Raw genomic sequence first — 21440 nt, forward strand, 5'->3', positions numbered from 1 at the left:
ATTAGTGGTTTCTAGGAGTTATGTTGCGGAGCATGCTATGATTCTTAAAGGGTAACAGGGAGTTTCTTTGTAGTGATAACAGTTATAATTTTATAATAGTAAAGCGTCATAGAATTATACCAGAAAGTAATGGAGGGAGGATGTAAAAACAGATGAAATCCATATAAGGTTTATATCCGAGTTAAGAGAATTGTTCCAATGTCAATTTCCTGGCTTTGATAATATGCTGTGGTACATATATGATATCATTGGGAGAAGTTAGATGACGTCTACACAGGAACTCTTCTTACTCTGCAAATTTTCGTGGGTCTTGAATTATTTCAAAATAATACATTGTTTAAAAATTTACATATTCATCATAGCCAGTGAAAACAGTGCTAAGATATATAAAGGAAATTTTAATAATATTCCCTCTCCCCTCTCATAGTTTCTAGACCTGCCAAATTAATCTTGACTAGGAATTATAACAGATACTCTATTTTACCTGACTTTTACCTAATTTTAGTGAGAATGGATTCTACGTTACACCCATTCGTTTTGACACTTACCATGGGATTTTATATTTTCCTTCATAATTTAGAGTCTCAGTTGGATAGTTCCAGTATATGGATCATCTCTGAGTCTGGTTTTGTGATTGCTTTGTTTTTTGACATGTTTGTTGTTTGTTTGTTTTGCTTTTGCTTTTCACGTGTCTCATAATTTTTTTTTGGAATGCTGGACCTTGTGGATAGAACAATACTTCTTCCATCAGGCCAGTAGTATGAGTATTGAGTTGATCCACTCAGGAGTTGATATGGATTTGGGTTTTGTTATTGCTGTGGTCACTGTTAGTGCATCCTAAGTTTCAAGCTGCTCTTGGAATGGGTTGCTGTTGCCTTATGCTCAGGATGGAAGCTCAGGTACTGGAGGATTTTTTTCAATGTTCATACTCCACCATTTTGTTTTTAGTTGATCCTGTTTACCTACACCTGGAGGGTATCTCACTGTACACTCTTGCCCTTCTCCCAGCATTGGAATGCTGATTTGTATCATCTGGTGTTGGGGGACTGAGGGTTTTCTGCTTCAATCTTATGCAGTCCCTTTGTGCTTGGACTTTGGGGTGGGGCTTCCTCAGGATTCCTTTCCATGGCAGACAAACTCTGACCTGTATCTGAGGCAGGTATTGTATGAGAGACTTTCATTCCCCTCTCTCAGTGTAGAAGCTATCTAATGGTATTGGTATAGGATCCTGTGACCAGGTCTATTTCCTGCCACTCACCCAGGGATAGAAAGTGTTCTTTCTTCTACCATTCCCAAGCAGGATTTTTTTTTTTTCTGTGTCCTGAGGGTTACTGCCCCTCTATTAGCTGTATATGGCTTCTATTCTGTTCACAGAAGGAACTGGGACTGGGGTGGGGGGGGTGGTTTGCTCCTTTCTATAGCAGCAGCCAGTTCCCTCCCCCATATCCCCTCCAAGTGTCTATCACTGTAGGAAGGTATCTCTGGTTTTCTACCCTATCTTTGATATTTCTCATGAGCACCTGGTGGAGATCTGTGGGGAAAATCTACCAGTAGGTGCAAATTCCCTTTTGTCAGGAATTTCTGAAGGTTCTGTGTGTTGGCTGACCCTTCTTCTCATGTTCTCTTCTAGGTGAGCTAGTCTGTGTACCCCATTTGCCTTGGATGCTTGTCCCTCCTTGAAATTAAGACTGGTTGTCTTCTGAGCTTAGCTGTCTAATGAGCTCAAGAAAAGTTATGACTTTGTGCCTTATTCAGCTTTTCTTATTGTCAATGTGGAATGACAGCTTGTTCCAGCTTTCTGAGACCTAGGCATAAACATTACATCTACTGTTGGATTTTGATACTGTTTCGTCATATTTAAGTAGTTTCTTTCTAGAATTTTTAAAAAGTTTTTATTAGTAGATGTAACACATTTTATTGAGTTCTTGATGTTGAACAATTCCTTGAATAAATTTTGGATTTGTTTTGTCACTGTTTTCCTGAGAATTTTAAAACTTATAATAGTCTGCCTTCATACAGTACTTACTGAGTGCCAGGAACTGTTACTAATGCTTTACATATAGTATTTAAGTAGTATTTAGACCTCAAAGTGACTCTTTGAGATAGTTGGTACAACTATTTATAATTTTGTACGGTAAGAAACTGAGCAACATGTGTTCACTAATGTGACCAATGTTATGAGTAATAGTTACTGGTGGACCTCAGATCTGAACCAAGGCAACTGATCTCCAAAGTTCACAATCTCAAATATAAATGAAAATTACCTAGAGAGGTTTTTTTTCTACTGTATCAGGTTTGGTTTTGTTTTACCAAAGTATTTCTCTAATTGTTAGTAAGTTTGAATTTTTTTCATGTGTTCAAGGGATTGTGTGTGTGAATATAAATAGATGTATTTGTTCATGTTTTTTCCCCATTTTTTCTGTTGGTTTTTGTTTGCTTTCTCTTGGTCTTTTGTCCATCAGTGGTTTTGTTTTTTGCATTTTACAGCTTTGTTGATAAATGTTTCATATACCATAAAATTCACTTATCTACTGTTTACAATTCAGTGTTTTTTGGTATATTCACATATTTGTTCAGCCATCACCGCAGTCTAATTTTAGAACATTTTCAACACTCACCTAAAACATCCTGTACACATTAGCTCTCATTCCCCATTCCTGCTAACATCCTTCCCCTAGTCCCAAGCAACCGCTAAACTACTTTCTGTCTCTGTAGATTTGCCTTTCTGGATATTTTGTGTAAATGAAATCATGGAATATGTGATCCTTTGTGACAGGCTTCTTTCACTGAGCATAATATTTTCAAGGTTTATTCATGTTATAGCATGTATCAGTACCTCATTCCTTTTTGGTTAATACATAATATTCATTGTATAGATATACTGTACTCTGTTTATCAGTTCATTAGCTGATGGACGTTTAGGTTGAACATTTAGATGTTTGACAAATTTTTAGTGAATTTTTAGATACTGTGTAAGGTAGGAGTCCAAATACTTTCTTTACATGTGGATATCCAGTTTTCTCTGCACCATTTGTTGAAAGACTATTTTTCCCCCACGGAATTGTCTTGGATATCTTTCTGTATGCTGGTACCACACTATTGATCACTGTAGCTTTGTAGTAGGCATGTCATCATGACCCGAGTCCTCCAACTTTGTTCTGGCTTGTTTTGGCTGTATCCGTCTTTTTTTTTTTTTTTTTTTTAATGAAAGCTTATTTATTTATTTATTTATTTATTTATTTATTTATTTATTTATTTATTTTTGGCTGTGTTGGGTCTTCGTTTCTGTGCGAGGGCTTTCTCTAGTTGCGGCGAGCGGGGGCCACTCTTCATCGCGGTGCACGGGCCTCTCTTGTTGCGGAGCACAAGCTCCAGACGCGCAGGCTCAGTAGTTGTGCCTCACGGGCCTAGTTGCTCCGCGGCATCTGGGATCTTCCCAGACCAGGGTTCGAACCTGTGTCCCCTGCATTGGCAGACAGATTCTCAACCATTGTGCCACCAGGGAAGCCCGGCTGTATCTGTTTTGATGTTAATGTTACTAGCTTAGTGAATGACCAAAATTTCTGCCTTCAGCTATGGTCTTGACAAGTTTAAAATTGCATTAGAATGGGGACTCTCTGGCCGTCCAGTGGTTAAGACTCTGCGCTTCCAATGCAGGGGGTGCGGTTCAGTCCCTCGTTGGGGAACTAAGATCCCACATGCCGAGGGGAGTGGCCAAAAAAAAAAGTTAAAAAAATTGCATTAGAATGATCTTGCCTTAAGTATTAAATAGAATCAATTTTTAAAACCATGTATTCTTGGTGCCTTTTTATAACAGAGAATATTTAATTGCCTTTTCAATTGTTTCAATATATTTATCTAGTTTTTCTGTTTCTTAAGTCAGTTTTGTTGGTCTGTATGTTTTGCTAGGAAACACCCTATTCCCTTTAACTTACCAGATTTGGTATGATAGAATTATAGATAATTTTCTTAATTTTTGAATCTCTTCTATTTCTCTGTATTCACTGTCTCGTCTGTATTGTGGCATATATTTGCTTTCTCTTCTTCTCTCTCTCTTTTTTCTTATAAAGTCTTTCCTGGGCTTTATGCATTTTCTTTTCTTTTAATTAGTTCTTGGTTTTATTTACCCTTTCAACTTGTTAAATTTTCCATTTCTGTTTACCTTTTCAATCTTTTTATTCTCTTTTTTGTTCTAATTTTTACAAGTTAATTAGCTTACCTCAGTCTTTTTTTTTTTTTTTTAAGTAAAATTATAAGGCTACACATTTTACTCTTGACTATAATTCCAACTTTGTCTTATAGTTTTGGGAGGGATCAAATGTTCACTTTTTTTCACTAGTTTGTTCTGTTTTGATTTTTTTGGTTGATCCAGGGTAATTTAGAGAATATAATTTAAATTCCTATGTTTTAAAACATATTAATGTTTTATTTCTCACCATGTAAATAGTCCACTTTGAAAGGTATCATCGACTAAATAAATAAAATACAGTCTCTGTTCACAGAGCATGAGGTTCAATATATATTCAGTTGAACTCAATTTAAGCTTCCACTGTAATTGCATTTTTATAATTTTCTCATATTGCTAGGAATTTTTTGCTTTATACATCTGTCTGCTCTATTCTTTGTTATCTAGTGTTTATGACTACTATATCTTCTTAGGCTATACATGTACATTCCGTCATTATATAATATTCCTCTTCAGACTGCTTACAGCTTCATACCTTTAAGTCTTCTATTTCTGATATATGTATTAGCACTACTCTCTTGGTTCATTCAGACTGCTATAACAAAATATCACAGGCTAAGTACCTTGTAAGTAGCAGAAATTTATTTCTTACAATTTTGGAGGCTGGGAAGTCCAAGATCAAGGCAGCAGTATGATAATGATCTGGTTAGGGCCCTCTCCCTTTTTAATAGCCGGCACCTTCTTGCTGTGTCCTCATGTGGTAGAAGGGTCAAGGGATCACTGTGGGGTGTCTTTTAAAAGAACATCAGTACCATGAAGCCTCCACGCTCATGACCTAAGCACCTCCCAAACCAAAGCTCGTACTTCCTAATACCATCATCTTTGGGGGTTAGGATTTCAACATGGAAATTTTGGAGTGATGAAAAAATTCAGACGATAGCAACTGCTTTTTCTTTCTTTTTTTTCCTTTGTTTTGTTTTGTTTTTACATTTACCTAGTATAATGGTGCTGTTCAGCAGTAATTTTGCTACTCAGAGTTTATTCATCCTTCACCCGATTTTTATAACCCTTGTTCTCCTGTAAGACACAGACTTTCCCTCATTCTCAGATGTGGTTTTGTTGGAGGTGATATACCTCTGTGGCCTCAGGTCTGACAAATCAGAATGTCAGATTCCCTTGGCCACAGCAGTGGCTCCAGAAACAGGCACCTGTACCACTTGAAGCCAATGATTCCAGGCCTTTTTTCTCTATATTGTTATGGATTTAATTTAAACAAAAATGGAGTAACTTACCAAATATGTCATAAAGATCTTTCTCTGTATGTAAATACAAATCTGCATCATCCATTTGTTGGCTCTGTAGATCCCTGTGCTTGATACATAGCATGTAATATTCTGTCTTCTATTTAGAATATTTTGATTCCAACTGTTCAATATCATAAGCAAAACTTTGAAAAATAGTCTTGCATGTACATCTTTGTCTTAGAGCATAAGTGACCATACAGTGAGAAGTATAGGGGCAGGAAATTACTTGAGAAGGGAGAGGATGATACCAGATCTTGTACAGGTTGCAGTTCAAATCACTGAAGTGTTTGAGAATATTCAGAGGTCAGATTTACAAGAAAAGAAATAAATGAAACAATAGTGAATTCCAACATTTCTCTATTGGTGCACAAAAATAAGTGGTTCACAAAGGAGACTAAGAAGGAATAGTCAGAACGATAAAAGGATTACAAAGAGATCGTGTTATCATAGATTCAGAATAGAATAAAGTCCTGTGACAGGGGTAGTTCACAGTGTCAAATGCTACAGAGAAGTCAAATAAAATCACAAGTGTCCATTTGATCTGACAGTTAGGAAGGCAGTGGTAGCTTTGTAGTTGCAGTTTCAGTTCAGTGGTTCCGGTGGTAGCCTTGAATCTAGTAAATTGTATAGTTAATGAAAAGTTTAAAAGTGGGAGAAAGGTAGATTATTTTTTAGGAGCTTTTCTGTGAAGTAAAAGTGTAAGGGTTAGAGTGTAATGGGAATGGGACCTGGAGGAAGATTTTAAGATGGAGAGAATAATAGCTAACATATCCTTAACCATTCTCCTTTTATAAGAAAGCTGATGTGTGCCTCTCTAGCCCAAAGCTAGCTAGTTATGACCTGTTTAGCCTGGTTCAAAAAGATTGGTAGGTCAGATGATAATTTAATAATTTGGAATTGGGAAACTGAGAGAGAACAGGACAGTGAGCTTTGAATGCTGAACCAAACGATCCCAAGGTAGGCTTAGGGCCAGGTAGACTGCTGTAGGCCGTGGGTACTCTGAAGTTATGAATCAGCCAATTGGAAAAGTTGGGGCCAATATATTAAAAAACACAAAATTCTGAACAAGGGAGATGGAGAGAAATTCTATCCTGGTTCCTAATAGCATTCTGTTCCCATGGCAGGCTTTGTTTTCCACATGATAATTTTTTTCTTTCTTTATAAAAAGCAAGACTCTCAGCTAGACCAGGTTTATAGTCTTTGCATACCAAATGGGGAATTGCTGTGACAGCATTCATTATAGGCTCTCTGAAATGAACAATTGCATTAAAGGGTGGCTCTGTGGATTACTGCACCAGGTATAGCCAAATCATCGAAGCCTGTGTAAGTTCATCAAGTACACCAAGATACAATAAAACTGATGAGGTTCAGATGAAACAACTGTGAACTATTACCTCTTCCATAAAAGGAATACTGAATTACATGTGGGAAACTTCTGTGGAGATTATCAGTGGCAAACCCCAAACGTAATACTTGTGAATACTTACATTTAATTGCTCCTAACATTGGTTACTAATGTTTTTTTAATTTCGACTTTCATAGTACTATTTTAGGAATTTAGATATTATTTTGATAAATAATGATAGAAATATAACATTACATTGCATGCTTCCCTCCTGTTTTATATGTTTTGTAATATGCTAAAAAATTAATCAAAATGACTACTTGAATGAAGACATACACCTTCAGTAGGAGACAGTTTTAGGCACACCAGGCAGATTCACCATTATGTGAGCTGACTTTAGATAGATCCTGAAATTTTTCTCCAGTCTTTGTATCATCTGGTCTTTGGACCTAGTATTTCCTCTGACTGAAATGCCCTGCATCATCTATTGCCTTACTTCCTTTGTCCAGATAATATCTACTCATCCTGTCTTCAGTTTGGCCAGAGTCCTCTTGTCTCTGGCCAAACTGGAGAGGGATTTGTGTTAGAATGAAATTGTTTTAATAACAAAATAAGTACTGATCTGAAAAGAAATGTAATATGTGAGAAACTCTCAGTGCTCCCAGGACTTCTTCCCAAGTCTTTCCTAAGTCTGCCCACATCAGCAGTCCTACCTTCCCCTTGTCTTCTGCTCTCACCTCATTATCTCCTCTCTTTTCTTTCTGACCTATTGGTCTTTGGTATTATGGTGGCCAAGAAGGTGTAAAAGAGCAGAGTCCATGATGCATTGTTGGAAATAGTACCCTGGGAACCTTTAAAGACAATAAAGGTCCACTCTATTGGTTGTTAGGTAATGAGTATAGGTTAATGGTTCTTAACAGAGGCATATATCAGAATCATGAAAAGAATGTTTACAAAATAATAAATCTGGGCCTGACCTAAAGCATACTGAATTGGAATATATTGCACTGAATTTGGAAACTTACTGGCGTAGACTTGGTGTTTGGACATAAAATAGGGACAAAATATTTCCCCAGCCTTCTTTAGGCCTATGGAATTTTTGTTTTTGAAAATAATAACATTTGTTTTCTACCAATTGTGCTTTTTAATTTTAGTTTTGTTTAATTTTCTAATTGATTTCTGGATTGGGCTGATATCAGTATTTTTGTGGCATCATCAGTTTTATGTCTTTTATAAAGTTCTTTGTTGGTATTTTAGGGATAAGCTGGATGAGGCTACACAGAGATTGCTGGCCAAATGAAAATTTTCTCTTTCATTTTTAGCATTTCCAGCAACCAAATTCTACACAAGGTTGTACCTCATAGTGATTTGGAATAAATGACATATTAAATTCTCTTATGAATTCCAGTGTAGTAATACTGAAAAGTGTAGTGTGAAGTCCAGATGGTTTTTTAAAATACTATGAAATTTAATTTGATGGATTTTTTAATATTACATGTTCTTTCTAAAGTAAAATATATTTTTTTAAAAAACTTTAGATTATCAAATACAATTAATTTACTTTGGCTACTAAGTAAAAATATTTCTGATTTCAGACATGATGATAGAAAGCAGTTAAGTCCTTCATTAGAGATTACATAAAATTCTCAATAAAAGTAACTATATTTAACAGCGTAGTTTTCTGTCCCAAGCAAATCCTTATTATAGTAGCATTTTTGACTTGAGTGGTTTTTAGACACATAGTTTTTAGTAATGCATCTACAGAGCTTTGGCATATTTAATTTATTTAGAAAACTAACATTTGACATAAATTGACATAGCTATAGTATGTCTTCTGTATCAAAATGACTCCATTCTGTTGTTCAGTGTTGGTTAGTTTTTCTGTTATGTTGATGCATTAAAGCAGATATTAAATTTTATCATTAATTCAGTGCCTGGTCTCTCATCAAATCCCCTTAATTACAAATTGACTCCAAGGATTAGACAGCATGGATTTTAATTTTAACTGAAACAAAAAAGGCATCTTGAAAAATCACTCTTGCCTAGTGACTCGTAGACACATTTTAAAAGATCCTATAATTTATTGCTTAGTATTTAAAGTTCAATACAATACAAAATATACCACCAACATTTTTATTATCTTATATTCATATTAAATACGTGTTTTAAAATATATTTTATAGTCTTGAAAAAACTCTTGAGTATTTTTAGATAAATAGCAGCCTCAGGAGTTTTGATAACTTGTAACCCTTTCTTTAGAAAACGTTAACTTTGAATCTTGCACAACCATAATTGTATCTGAATGACATTTATATTTTCTTGTATTTCTGCTTCCTTAATAATTTCACAAAATCATACAGTGTGATTTTATATAGCCCATAGAAGTCTTCCCAGTATAATCCAATATTCTATTTCCAGTACTGTATTATTTGCAGTTTATGACTATTTCATTAAATCTTCATTTCCTTTTGATACTTGCTATATTAAGTCCAGAATCATTTTTGTGCGTTTTACTCTGAAGATATATGAACTTTTCTGTCATTTCTAAAAGTGCCAGTTTTTAAAATTAAATTTTTTTACATAATTATTCATTTTAAATAGTAGAACGACTATTCATTTTTTACTAGAATAAGAGGATGATGAACTTAAGTCATGATCACTGATCAAAAAGTGTATATGTCCCCTGTATTTTTGTTGCATTATATGGTGATCAGCTTTTAACTCTGAGTTGCCTCTTAAAAAATTCACTTATTCTTCTTAAAAGTTTCTGGAATCTAACTTGTGTTAGTAGTCACTTATGTTGACTTTTATCTAGATCCATAAGTTTTCAAGTAATCACTTTACTTTAGAAAGACCAAGAAATAATTACTAATAAACTCTAAGTATTCTAAGGTAAATCATTTGTTTTTTTTAATAAATTCTGTTGTCAATTACCTTTACCTTTTGAGAGGTTGTAAAATATAAGTAATAATGTTCTTTCCAGTTAAGTGGATATTGTATATCTTATATTTTTGTAAATTGATTTTTAAATAGTATTCCATTGTGGGTTTTTGTGCTGTTGCTGTTAAGCTGGATTTTTGTATGCTAAAAGGTAGCATCCAAATGAGCTCAGCTCATCATGGAAAAAATAAATTGCCTAGAAACAGATTGTTTACGTAATATTAGATGGTAATATAAACCAACAAAAGCAGGAAATTAACTTCTAAGGCTGACACACTGCCCTTTCCTTGCTCCTTTGTGCTTGTAGGTATCATGTATGTGTAGTGATACCAAAGTACAGTGGACTTAGTTCAGAACTGTCAAACATAATTCTAAATTTCTTTACTTTGTTGGTTTATGTCACAACTTAATATTATTATTTTGTCCCTTAATGCTGTATAATGTCCTTCACATGTGAGATGAAGCAATGCATGCGTGAATCGGAACAAGATGGAAAAGTTTATTTGCTTTCTCTCATTTACAGTTGATTGCCTCTGATTAGCCAATATCGTGCAGCTCTGATGTAGTTCTTTAAATTTTGAAAAAGGTAATACAAGAAAAAATTATAACATATCTGAGGAAATTTTTGAAAAATCTAGGTACTGATTAAAAACGTTATTCACTCTTAATTTTTATTCCTGTTGATTACTTTTTATTTTATCATTTTCTTGTCATCTTGAAAGGCAAGTATCTCTCTTTACAAAAAAACTTCGGGCAATGAGAAACTACTAGTGTTTTATTATGAATACTCAAATACACAAGTATGATTTCACGGAGCAGTTATAATATGAATTGCAGAAAGGAATTATATGTGGAATTCTGAGGGTAGGGCTAAACCTCTCAAAATATCCCCCAAGATTTATTTGGACTGATAGAAACTTGGCCATTCTTTTAACAGCACCTGTTTCTTGATGATTACGGTAAAATGTGAATAATTCATTCACTTGGTTTTTATATTCAGTAGTTACATAAGAGCTCATCAACTGTTAATGAGTGTTATCTTTGCTTTGGGGGGCTCTTTTATAGTATTATGGGGGGACTTTGTATACTAAATGATATTTCAGTATTAGAAAATTGATTCCTTTTATGAATATGAGTTCCATGTCTATAGCAGTTTGGAAATTATTTTGCTTTCTCTTTTTCTCTGTAAACAATTTCTACCCCTATTTAGGTATTCATTAGAACAGTTTTCTAAAAGAGAATTACATATTTTCAAGCTTTGAATTTTTCTTAATCTAAATCTTTCCTTGCATTGTAACCAAAGGTACTTGACTGCTTTTTTTTAAAAAAATTCTTATTTATTTCTCATTTGTATGTTAAACCTTATAGAAGATCAGATACTTTCTGTAAAAATTATACAACAGAGCAAACTATCTAAGTGGGGTCAAACAAAAGATTTTGCTCTTAGAAACTAAAGTGCTATAAAATATGGTGGTAGAGGGGTGTGTAAAGTTGGGGGTGGTAGTAATTCTTTACAAAATACTGCTTTTGTTTTATGCAAGTAGTGTTTAATTGGCTAGATTTAAAAGTAGTGAAAAAATGATCTATTTGCTAGAGGTTTGCAAAACAATACTTTAAGCTCTTACTTGTTTTGAGGTGTTGAAAGGTGAAACATTTGACATTTTCTTTTCGGGCATTGCTTTAAAAAACAGAGGGCGGGAAAGAGGCGTTGCCACATCAGAGTTAAGGGTGTTTGTGGTTGTCCGTGACAGCAGCTCTAGTTTTAAAACACCTGTGTTTACTTTCCAGCTTTTCAGAGTCTGCCTGAAAGTGGCCTAAGAATGGCACAGGCCTTCATGATGGCTGGGGTTTTTTATAATACAGAGAAAGAATTAAACTTTATACTTCAGTTTTCTGTTGCAAGCATTTAATTAGTTTATACATTTTATCTCTTCATATACTTACATGTGTACATCAGATAATGCATTATTTACATAATCTATAGATTATAATATATAATTATTTTTATAGATATGTTTTGCTTTTTGTTCACTGATTGGAAAAAGGCTGGTGAAAAACTCTTCAGTATATTGTACAGATGTATTTTCATTCACAATATAAAGATGTTACTGAAAAAAATGAAAATGAAAATTCAATACCTTTTCAGAGAGAAATGAATGTAGTCTAACATGTATTACATTATTTTGTTAATTTATTATCTTTAGTGGTTTGGATATAGGTTGATGTTTCAACTTGCCTATCATTGCTTCACTGGTCATTGTTTCCAATTTAGGGACATGCGCTTTTTAAGTAATTATTTTGGACGTTTCTTATTATTTTATAATATTCAAGTGATACCTACATATTGTATAAACTTTATTATTCTCAAAGTTGAGGTATTCTTACCTATGACAGTTTAGTTTAACGATGTTTAGTTTTTACTGATTTATTTGTTTCAGTATTTTTTTGTTTTCAGACCTCGTAATTATAGACTGAAGCCAGATGTCATATACTCTGTGATGCATTCCTGTAATATTCAAATTCTTGATTATAATAACAAGACATTTCCATGAGATTACAGTTAATGTCAAGCCTCCTTGGTGTATAAAAGAAATAATTCTATCTTTTGGTAAGAGATAGGTGTTCTTTATTTCTCCATATAACTAGTTTTTAACATTTTATGTATTTAAACCCTTTTGAGAAGCAAATGCCGGTTTTGAAGCTTTTCCCTTAAAAAACACACATGCACAGAAATTTGTTTATAGTTTCAAGGAGTTTATTACCCTCCCAACCCCATCCATGTGCTCCAGGATAAGAACCCTATTCTAGGTCTTATTTTCTTTAGATAGTTGTTAATTCTTTAGATAGTTGTATAGACAGTTGTTAACCTAGTATATCAGAGAATCACCAAGTCAAATAAAGTATTAAGTGCTTAGTACAAATCACCATGTTAGGAATTGAAAAACATAAAGCAGACATTGATTTTACCAGCTTTAAATATAAATAGTATTTTAACAATATACTTCAAATCCTATGATGGCTACACATTGTCAGTGTCCTAATCTCAGCACCTCAGGGGATTTGAAATAAAAATGATAATTACCTCATTTTTCTAGACAGAAGCAATTGACAATATACCTATTATATTATTGAAAGATAAAGGCAATTAATATTATTACATAAAAGCTGCAAAAAAGATGATATTCTACTTCAAAAATGGAATCATTTTGTTGTAGGCATCCATCTAGGTGGATAATGCTCAGCTACAGACAGTATCTTAAAGGAATTATGTGTAATAATAATGTGTATCACCTGAAAGATAATGAAAACTTGAGGAAAATAACTGATAATTAAGTTGTTAAAATATGAAAGAATTCAGAAAAAGACAATTTAAAATGTTTGAAACAGAGGAAAAGCAGCAAAATTAAGTGGCATAAGTTATGTGACAAATAACTAAAATATTTTAATAAGGATTTATAATAATACTTTATTGTATATGATTTAACTTGAATCAGAAAAACTATCTTGGGCAAATGAAACTGCTGAGAAAAAGAATAATTTTATTTAAAATCTTCCATTTTTTTCTTTTCTGTGACTACTAATGAGGAAGTAAAAGGGAGAAAAGATTCTCTTAGTGCAGTGAGTACATTTGTTCCAGAAACTGTCAAATTGCTTAACTCTTGAAACTTGATACAGGATTTCCATTGGGTGTGCCAATTTTGTCCTGGTGGCAGCTCTTGTTAGATAGTAGTACATATCTCTGACGTAAGTTTCAGCATAATTCATGTGTAGTCACTTTTTGTGTTCTATAAGATTTATAATTCTTTAATAAAAATTTAATGTGTGTATCTGTCTCAAGCACACTTTCAACTTCCCTAGTTGTAAGACCATAATTCTCTATACATACACAGCATTTTCCTGAGTCTTGAGCTATCAGTCCTATGTTTGGAATGTATTTATTATAAAGCATTGGGTGTTTTAAAATTCATATTTCTCTAAAACTAATATTTTCCCATATAACTTTAAGGGGAAATGGGAAAATGTTAAGATCCAAAAAATATTCTAAAAATTAAATGAGACAAGATAAAATAATTGAAACAAGAGAGAAAGCCAAAGATATGGCTTGTAACTATGCAAATGTATGATAATGTAACTTGCAGAATTACATATTATTTCATGTCCAATTTTGAAGTAAGCATGAACAGAAAAAATACTAAATCAGTGATCAGGAAAATCATTAAGTAACAACTCTGAAACAATGTAACACCTTAAGAAACTTTGTTGGACTCTCTTCTTAGGATTAAAAATAAAACGAGTTAATCAGCATTATTGGAGAACCATGTTTTTTATTTAAAAGAAAGCTGAGTCATTAAGCACCTTAAGTCCTTTAATTCAACCAATACTGACTATCTTTCAAAAATATATTAATATATTTGCTTACCATAGTAAATTTTGTAAACCTAATATAATTGCATCAGATATGGTTTGCTTGTTTCAAGGATCAGAAAATCACACCCAAAATTTCTTTTAAAAAAAAAATGCTTATTTTTCACATAACCGAAAGACCAAGGATAAGGCTAACTTCCAGAGATTACTTTTTGTTCAGTTGTTAACTGTAATTTTAGTCAACTTTATTGAGGTATCATTTAAATACAATAAATTGCATCCATCGTAGGGGTATACAGTTCAGTAATTTTGACAGATATGTGTCCGTCATAATAAAGATACAGAGCATTTCAGTCAACCATCCCTCCACCCCTGGCCCCAGTAATCCCTGATCTGCTTTTTGTCACTATAAATTCATTTGCATTTTCTAGAAGGTTATATTAATAGAATCATATAATATGTACTCTTTTGTATCTGGCTTCTTTCAGCATGATGATTTTGAGATTCATCCATGTTGCGTGTATCAGTAGTTCATTCCTTTTTTCAGCTTCAGGAAAGTCTTGCTCTCTGAAGTTTTATTCCATCTCTGGATTTTGTTTGTTTTCCTCTGTATACTAGCTTAATTTTCAGGTTATATGGAGCTAGAAACTTCAGCCTTTATGCTTCCCAGTTGAAGTCTAAAAGGAAAAAGCAAATTATCAAAAATAGAAATCCTAGAATTGGGGCTAGTTAACTTGGCTTGGACTAATAGGGATCATGTGCTTATTTACTTATCTCTGAAATGATTGTTGTGGCCAAAGGAATGAAATATACTGACTGCCTTAGGACAATACAGGTCTATCCCTAAAGCTAGATTGTGAGTGGGGAAGGAGGGTGTGATGGTTAATTTTATGTGTCAGTTTGCCCAGATATTTAGCTAAGCATTATTTCTGGATATGTCTCCAGATAAGATTAACATATGAATTGTTGAACTCAGTAAAGCAGATTGCCCTCCCCAATGTGGGCGAGCATGATCCAATCCATTGAGGGCCTGAATAGAACAAAAGGCAGAAGAAGGGAGAATTTGTTCCTTCTCTGCCTGACTGTTTGAGCTGGGACATCAGTCTTCTCCTACACTTGGACTAGGATTTGCATTATCAGCTACCATAGTTCTTAGGCCTTCAGACTCAGGCTGGGACTTACAACATTGACTCCCCTGTTCCTCAGGCCTTCAGACCCAGACTGAACTACACCATAAGTTTTCCTGGGTGTCCAACTTGCAGATGGCAGATCATGGGACTTCTTAGAACCCTATTAGTTCAGTTTTTCTGGAGAATCCTGACTAACACAGATGGGTTTCCAAAAGAAATTTGAAATATTATTTTGCCAGAAGAACTAAGAAAGAATGAAGCATAATAAAACAAACCAAAGACAGATTTCTACTTTAATAACATGACTAAAAATTTATGCAGGCATGTAGTAAAACTGCATTTAGTTTCTATTCCTTACCTTTTCAACTCTTAAAGAAAAGACGATAAGCACAAATTTAACATGCATATATGTATATACATTCATATATTTATGCATACTCATTCATACATATTGTGGCTAATCACATGGTCTACATGGAATAGATCTGTGTTTTTTAAGTTGGATTCCTTGACAGTCTGGAAATCTACGTCTTTATTCTTTTTTTCATCAATTTTTATGGTATATATTCTATGTTGTGTCTTCTGGCCCTTGATTTTTTATTCTTGAGAATCATTTATTCATGAAAATTCAGTGTGTTTTGAAATAAAAGGCTTTAGCTTCTGCTTCTGGGTGGCATCAAGTGGTTTACAACATTCCAGCACTCCTTTCAAGAACAACTGAGAAAAGTAATTTATTTAAAGGGATCAGAGAGCTGTTGGGGGCAATGAGAACAAAATTGCCCCAGACAGTGGTAGCAAAAAATCTGAAAGGAGAACTGATTTCTTTAGTCACTTTTACCCTGTAGGCATTTGCTGATTATCTGTACGTAGAAATCTGAAAATTCCAGCCTTATACTCATGGAGCGTCACTGCTAGGACACAGAAAAACCAGCAGATTTTTGGTGGTGATGTTGAGGGAAGGGGAATTCAAGTGCACATTTAGTAGTGCCTTCAGGACATCTGAGGCTGTACAGGTTAGGAGATTAAAAACATAAACAGAAAGTCTCTGAGAATCAGGATGGACTTCACAGCTGTTTTATGAGAACCAGAGGCTACAGACTGGCATTTACAACTGCACAGTTCTTGTTTGAATTAATGTGATCACCTCCTACTCCATCTGCCTGGCATAAGTAAGGCTGAACCTCCAGAATAAATAATGTCTGAAATCTCTACCATTATTTTACAAGCAATGACAGGCATTCAGTTGAAAATTACTAGGCACAAAAAAAGATAAGACTACATGACCAAAACTAGGAGAAATGCACATTATATAAAACACCTCAAAGTTGATCCAGATATTAGATGGAGTTAGATGGACAAGGACTTAATAATAACAATGCAATCCCTATGAAATTACCAATGGCATTTTTCACAGAATTAGAACAAAACATTTTACAGTATATATGGAAACACTAAAGCCCACAGATAGCCAAAGCAATCTTGAGAAAGAAAAATGGAGCTGGAGGAATCTGACTCCCTGACCTTAGACTATACTACAAAGCTACAGTCATCAAAACAGTATGGTACTGGCACAAAAACAGAAATATAGATCAATGGAACAGATACAAAGTCTGGTGATAAACCCACGCCCCTGTGGTCACCTAATCTATGACAAAGGAGACAAAAATATACAATGGAGAGTGCTCGCTTTGGCAGCACATATACTAAAATTGGAATGATACAGAGAAGATTAGCATGGGCCCTGCGCAAGGATGACACACAAATTCATGAAACGTTCCATATTTTTTTGTGTTGTCCCACATATTTTGATTACTCACTTACATGTTTCAGGTGGGCCAGGAGATAGCAGTCAGACCTGGTATTGTTTCCAAAGATAGTGAAGGAAAACTCATGTGTAAACCAATCTTTTCCAAAATTGTATCACTTTTTGTGGAACACAGTGATCTTCAGTATGCTGCTCCAGGGGGTCTTATTGGAGTTGGAACAAAAATTGACCCCACTTTGTGCCGGGCTGAGAGAATGATGGGGCAGGTGCTTGGTGCAGTTGGAGCTTTACCTGAGATCTTCACAGAATTGGAAATTTCCTATTTCCTACTTAGATGACTTCTTGGTGCATGCACAGAAGGAGACAAAAAAGCAGCAAAGGTGCAAAAGCTGTCTAAGAATGAAGTGCTTATGGTGAACATAGGATCCCTTTCAACAAGAGGAAGAATTAGTGCAGTCAAGGCTGATTTGGGTAAAATAGTTCTTACTAATCCTGTGTGCACAGAAGTAGGAGAAAAAATAGCCCTTAGCTGAAGAGTTGAGAAACACTGGCATTTAATTGTTGGGGTCAGATAAGAAGAGGAGTAACATCAAGCCAACAGTAGATGATGACTGAAGATTATCAGTTAAATAATACATTTGGATGAAGTTAGAATTTCTCTTAACAACCTAGGGGTATAATTTCAGAGCAATACTGGGGATACAGTTCATTACATTAGTAGAAATGTAAAGTTGTTTTCATTTTCTTCTGATGAAAATTACCCTCTACTACTAAAGTAAATAATAGGGTCTATAATAAATGTCAGAATTGGCAGACTGATGGATTTAATCCACATTTTAGCAGTAATTGATCATTAAACAGTGTTACATTTGTGCGTCAATTCAGGTTTGAAATGAAATTACTGTTACAACCAGCCTTTGCTATAGCATACATACCACTGACCCTGTTTGAAATAAAAAATTTTCTCTTATTAAAAAATAAATAAATATATATATATATAATATATATACACACACACAATGGAGAAAAGACAGTCTCTTCGACAACTGGTACTGGGAAAACTGGACAGCTACATGTAAAAGAATGAAATTAGAACATTCCCTAACACCATACACAAAAATAAACTCAAAATGGATTAAAGACCTAAGTGTAAGGCTGGATATTATAAAACTCTTAGAGGAAAACATAGACAGAACGCTCTTTGACATAAATCACAGCAAAATCTTTTTCAGTCCGTCTCCCAGAGTAAAGGAAATAAAAACAAAAGTAAACAAATAGAACCTAAGTAAACTTAAAACCTTTTGTACAGCAAAGGAAGCCATAAACAAAATGAAAAGAAAACCCTCAGAATGGGAGAAAATATTTGCAAATGAAGCAACTGACGAGGGATTAATCTCCAAAATGTACAAACAGCTCATGCAGCTCAGTATCAAAAAACAACCCAATTAAAAAAATGGGCAGAAGGTCTAAATAGACAGTTTTCCAAAGAAGACATACAGATGGCTAAAAAGCACATGAAAAGATGCTCAACATCCCTAATTATTAGAGAAATGCACATCAAAACTACAATTAGGTATCACTTCACACCAGTCAGAATGGTCATCATCAAAAAAACCTACAAACAATAACTGCTGGAGAGGACGTGGAGAAAAGGAACCCTTCTGCACTATTGGTGGGAATGTAAATTGGTGCGGCCACTATGGAGAACAGTATGGAGTTTCCTTAAAAAACTAAAAATAGAGCTACCATATGATCCAGCAATCCCACTCCTGGGCATATATCTGGAGAAAACCATAATTCGAAAAGATACATGCACCCCAATGTTCATTGCAGCACTAGTTACAATAGCCAGGACATGGGAGCATCCTAAATGTCCATCAACAGAAGAATGGATAAAGAAGATGTGGTACATATATACAATGGAATATTACTCAGCCATAACAAAGAATGAAATAATGGCACATGCAGCAACATGGATGGACCTTAGAGATTGTCATACTGAGTGAAGTTAAGTCAGACAGAGAAAGACAAATGTCATATGATATTGCTTATATGTGGAATCTAAAAAAGGTATAAATGAACTTACCTACAAAACAGAAATAGAGTTACAGGTGTAGAAAACAAACTTATGGTTACCAGGGGATAAGGGGGGGAGGGATAAATTGGAAAAAGAAATAATAGCTATGATTAAAATATTCAAAAAGATAGAGAAAATGAAAGAGAAAGCAGATAAACAGATTAAGTATTTCACCAGAAAATTGGAACCTCTATAAAAGGATCAATTGGAAATTCTAGAACTGAAGAATACAATATCTGAAATTGCAAACTTATTAGATTGGTTTAGGGGCAGAAGCCAAGATTAGTAAACTAAATAACAGATTCACAGTAAATTTTTTAATTGAAGCACAGAGATACGAAGAAATTTGGGTGAGGAAAAAAATGTATCTGAGAAGACAGGTGAAATTTAAATAGCCCAGTATATGTGTAATTGGAGTCAGTGAAGGAGATGAGGAAAACAGTGGCACAGAAGCAATAGTTGAAGAGATAACAACCAAGATTTTCCCAAAACTGATGGAATACTTTCAAACCACAAATTCATGAAGTTCTAAGAATTTCCAGCAGGATAAATAAATGAAAACCACACATAGACACAGCATAGTAAAAGTTATGAACTTCAGAGAGAAGGAGGAAAATCTTAAAAGCAGACTAAGGAAAATGGTTTGTTCAAAGAACAACAATAAGACTGACTGCTGCCTTCTCAGTAGAAATAATGGAAACCAGAAGAGAGTAGAATGACATAATTAAAGCTCTGGAAAAAGTTGCCAATGTAGAATTCTATGCCCAGTTTAATATCCTTCAAAGTGAAAGGACAAAAACTTAGAGAATTAGTCACTTGCTTGTCTGCATTGAAAGAAATAGTAAATGGAGTTCTTCAGGTAAATGGAAAACAATTCCAAACATAAACAGAGAAATGTAGGAAGGAATGAAGAGCAACCAAAAGGATAAGTGTACTGAGAAACATTAAAATATTGACTTAATGTAGCCTATTCAAAAACAACAACAATAATGCCTTCTGAGGTTTAAAATGTATTTATAACTAAAATGCATGGCAAAAGTAACCCTAACGCCAGCAAGCATGTAATGTACTCAAAATGTCTAAGCATCACTGATAAAAGTAACTGTTCATATTAGTTAAAATTCAGGAAAACAAGTTAGAAAAGTTAGAATCTCTAAGATAACCATGAAAAAGGATGTTAAACAATGCATGCTTAGGAACAACAATGAAATCAAAGCAGAAATTTAAAAATACCTTGAGACAAATGAAAATGAAAACACAACCATACAAAATCTATGTGATGCAACAAAAGCAGTTCTTAGAGGGAAGTTCATAGCAATACAGGCCTTCCTTAAAAAGAAGAAAAATCTCAAACAACCTAAGCTACCACTTAAAAGAATTAGAAAAAGAAGAACAAACAAAACCTAAAGTCAGCTGAAGGAAGGAGATAATAAAGATCAGAGAGGAAACAATGTATACTTAGGAACTACTAAAGGAGGTTGGTGGTATAATAGAATATATTGAATGATCCAAAAGATGATGATAAAGGAGAGAAAAGGAATGCAAAAAATGGATCAGATGGAAACCAAGATTAAAATTGTAAACATAATTGTAATAAGGGTAGTTTGCTAAATGAAAAGGACAAATATTCTAATTAAAAAGCAGAGATTGTCAGACTATGTAATAAAACAAAACCCAGCTGTGTACTGCTTATAAGAAATACACCTTAAATTATAATGGTACAAAAAGCTGGAAGTCAAGAGTGACAAAAGAAACATCATGCAGGTATTAAAATAAAGCTGAGGTATTTATATTCATAGCAAACAAAGTGGACTTTAAGAAGCATTATATTAGAAATAAAGGATATCTAACATTGATAAATATAAAGAAAATATAACAATTCTAAATCTATATACACCCAGTAGTAGTTTCAGAATATATAAAGTGAAAATTGATGGAACTGAAAGGAGAAATAGACAGATTTACAATCATGTGGTAGATTTTAACACATCTTTCTCAGTAATTGATAGAACAAATCAAAATCAGAAAGGATATAGAAGATTTCAACAATATAGTTAACCACCTGATACACACACACACACACACACACACACACACACACACACAGTGGGGGCAGGGGGAGTTAGAGAGAGAGAGAACTTTGCAACTCAAACAGACCATAGAGGGAAAGTGATATACTTAAAATGTATTTATTAGAAAAGCAAAAAGGCCGAAAGCAAATATTCTAAGAGTCTACCTCAGGAAGCTAGAATAAGAACAGCTGAATGGCAATGAACCTGGCAGACAAGAACTTATGGGAAGAGCATTTGTGGGTGGGGGGGTTGATAA

The 21440-nt window shown here is 34.1% G+C and overlaps 1 protein-coding gene, 1 non-coding gene and 1 pseudogene across 13 annotated transcripts in view; all 3 read left to right on the forward strand.

The window, feature by feature from the left end:
* MIPOL1 (mirror-image polydactyly 1) overlaps nucleotides 1-21440 on the forward strand; it is a 303329-nt gene that overhangs the window by 155819 nt on the left and 126070 nt on the right. The window lies entirely within an intron of this gene.
* Nucleotides 16950-17056, forward strand: LOC132361808 (U6 spliceosomal RNA). Its single transcript, XR_009502075.1, has one exon. It is a non-coding gene; the product is annotated as a U6 spliceosomal RNA (small nuclear RNA).
* On the forward strand, nucleotides 17092-17650 carry LOC132360832 (eukaryotic translation initiation factor 2 subunit 3-like; annotated as a pseudogene).

This window comes from Balaenoptera ricei, chromosome 2 (genome assembly GCF_028023285.1).
Source record: "Balaenoptera ricei isolate mBalRic1 chromosome 2, mBalRic1.hap2, whole genome shotgun sequence".
Classification (NCBI taxonomy): domain Eukaryota; kingdom Metazoa; phylum Chordata; class Mammalia; order Artiodactyla; family Balaenopteridae; genus Balaenoptera; species Balaenoptera ricei.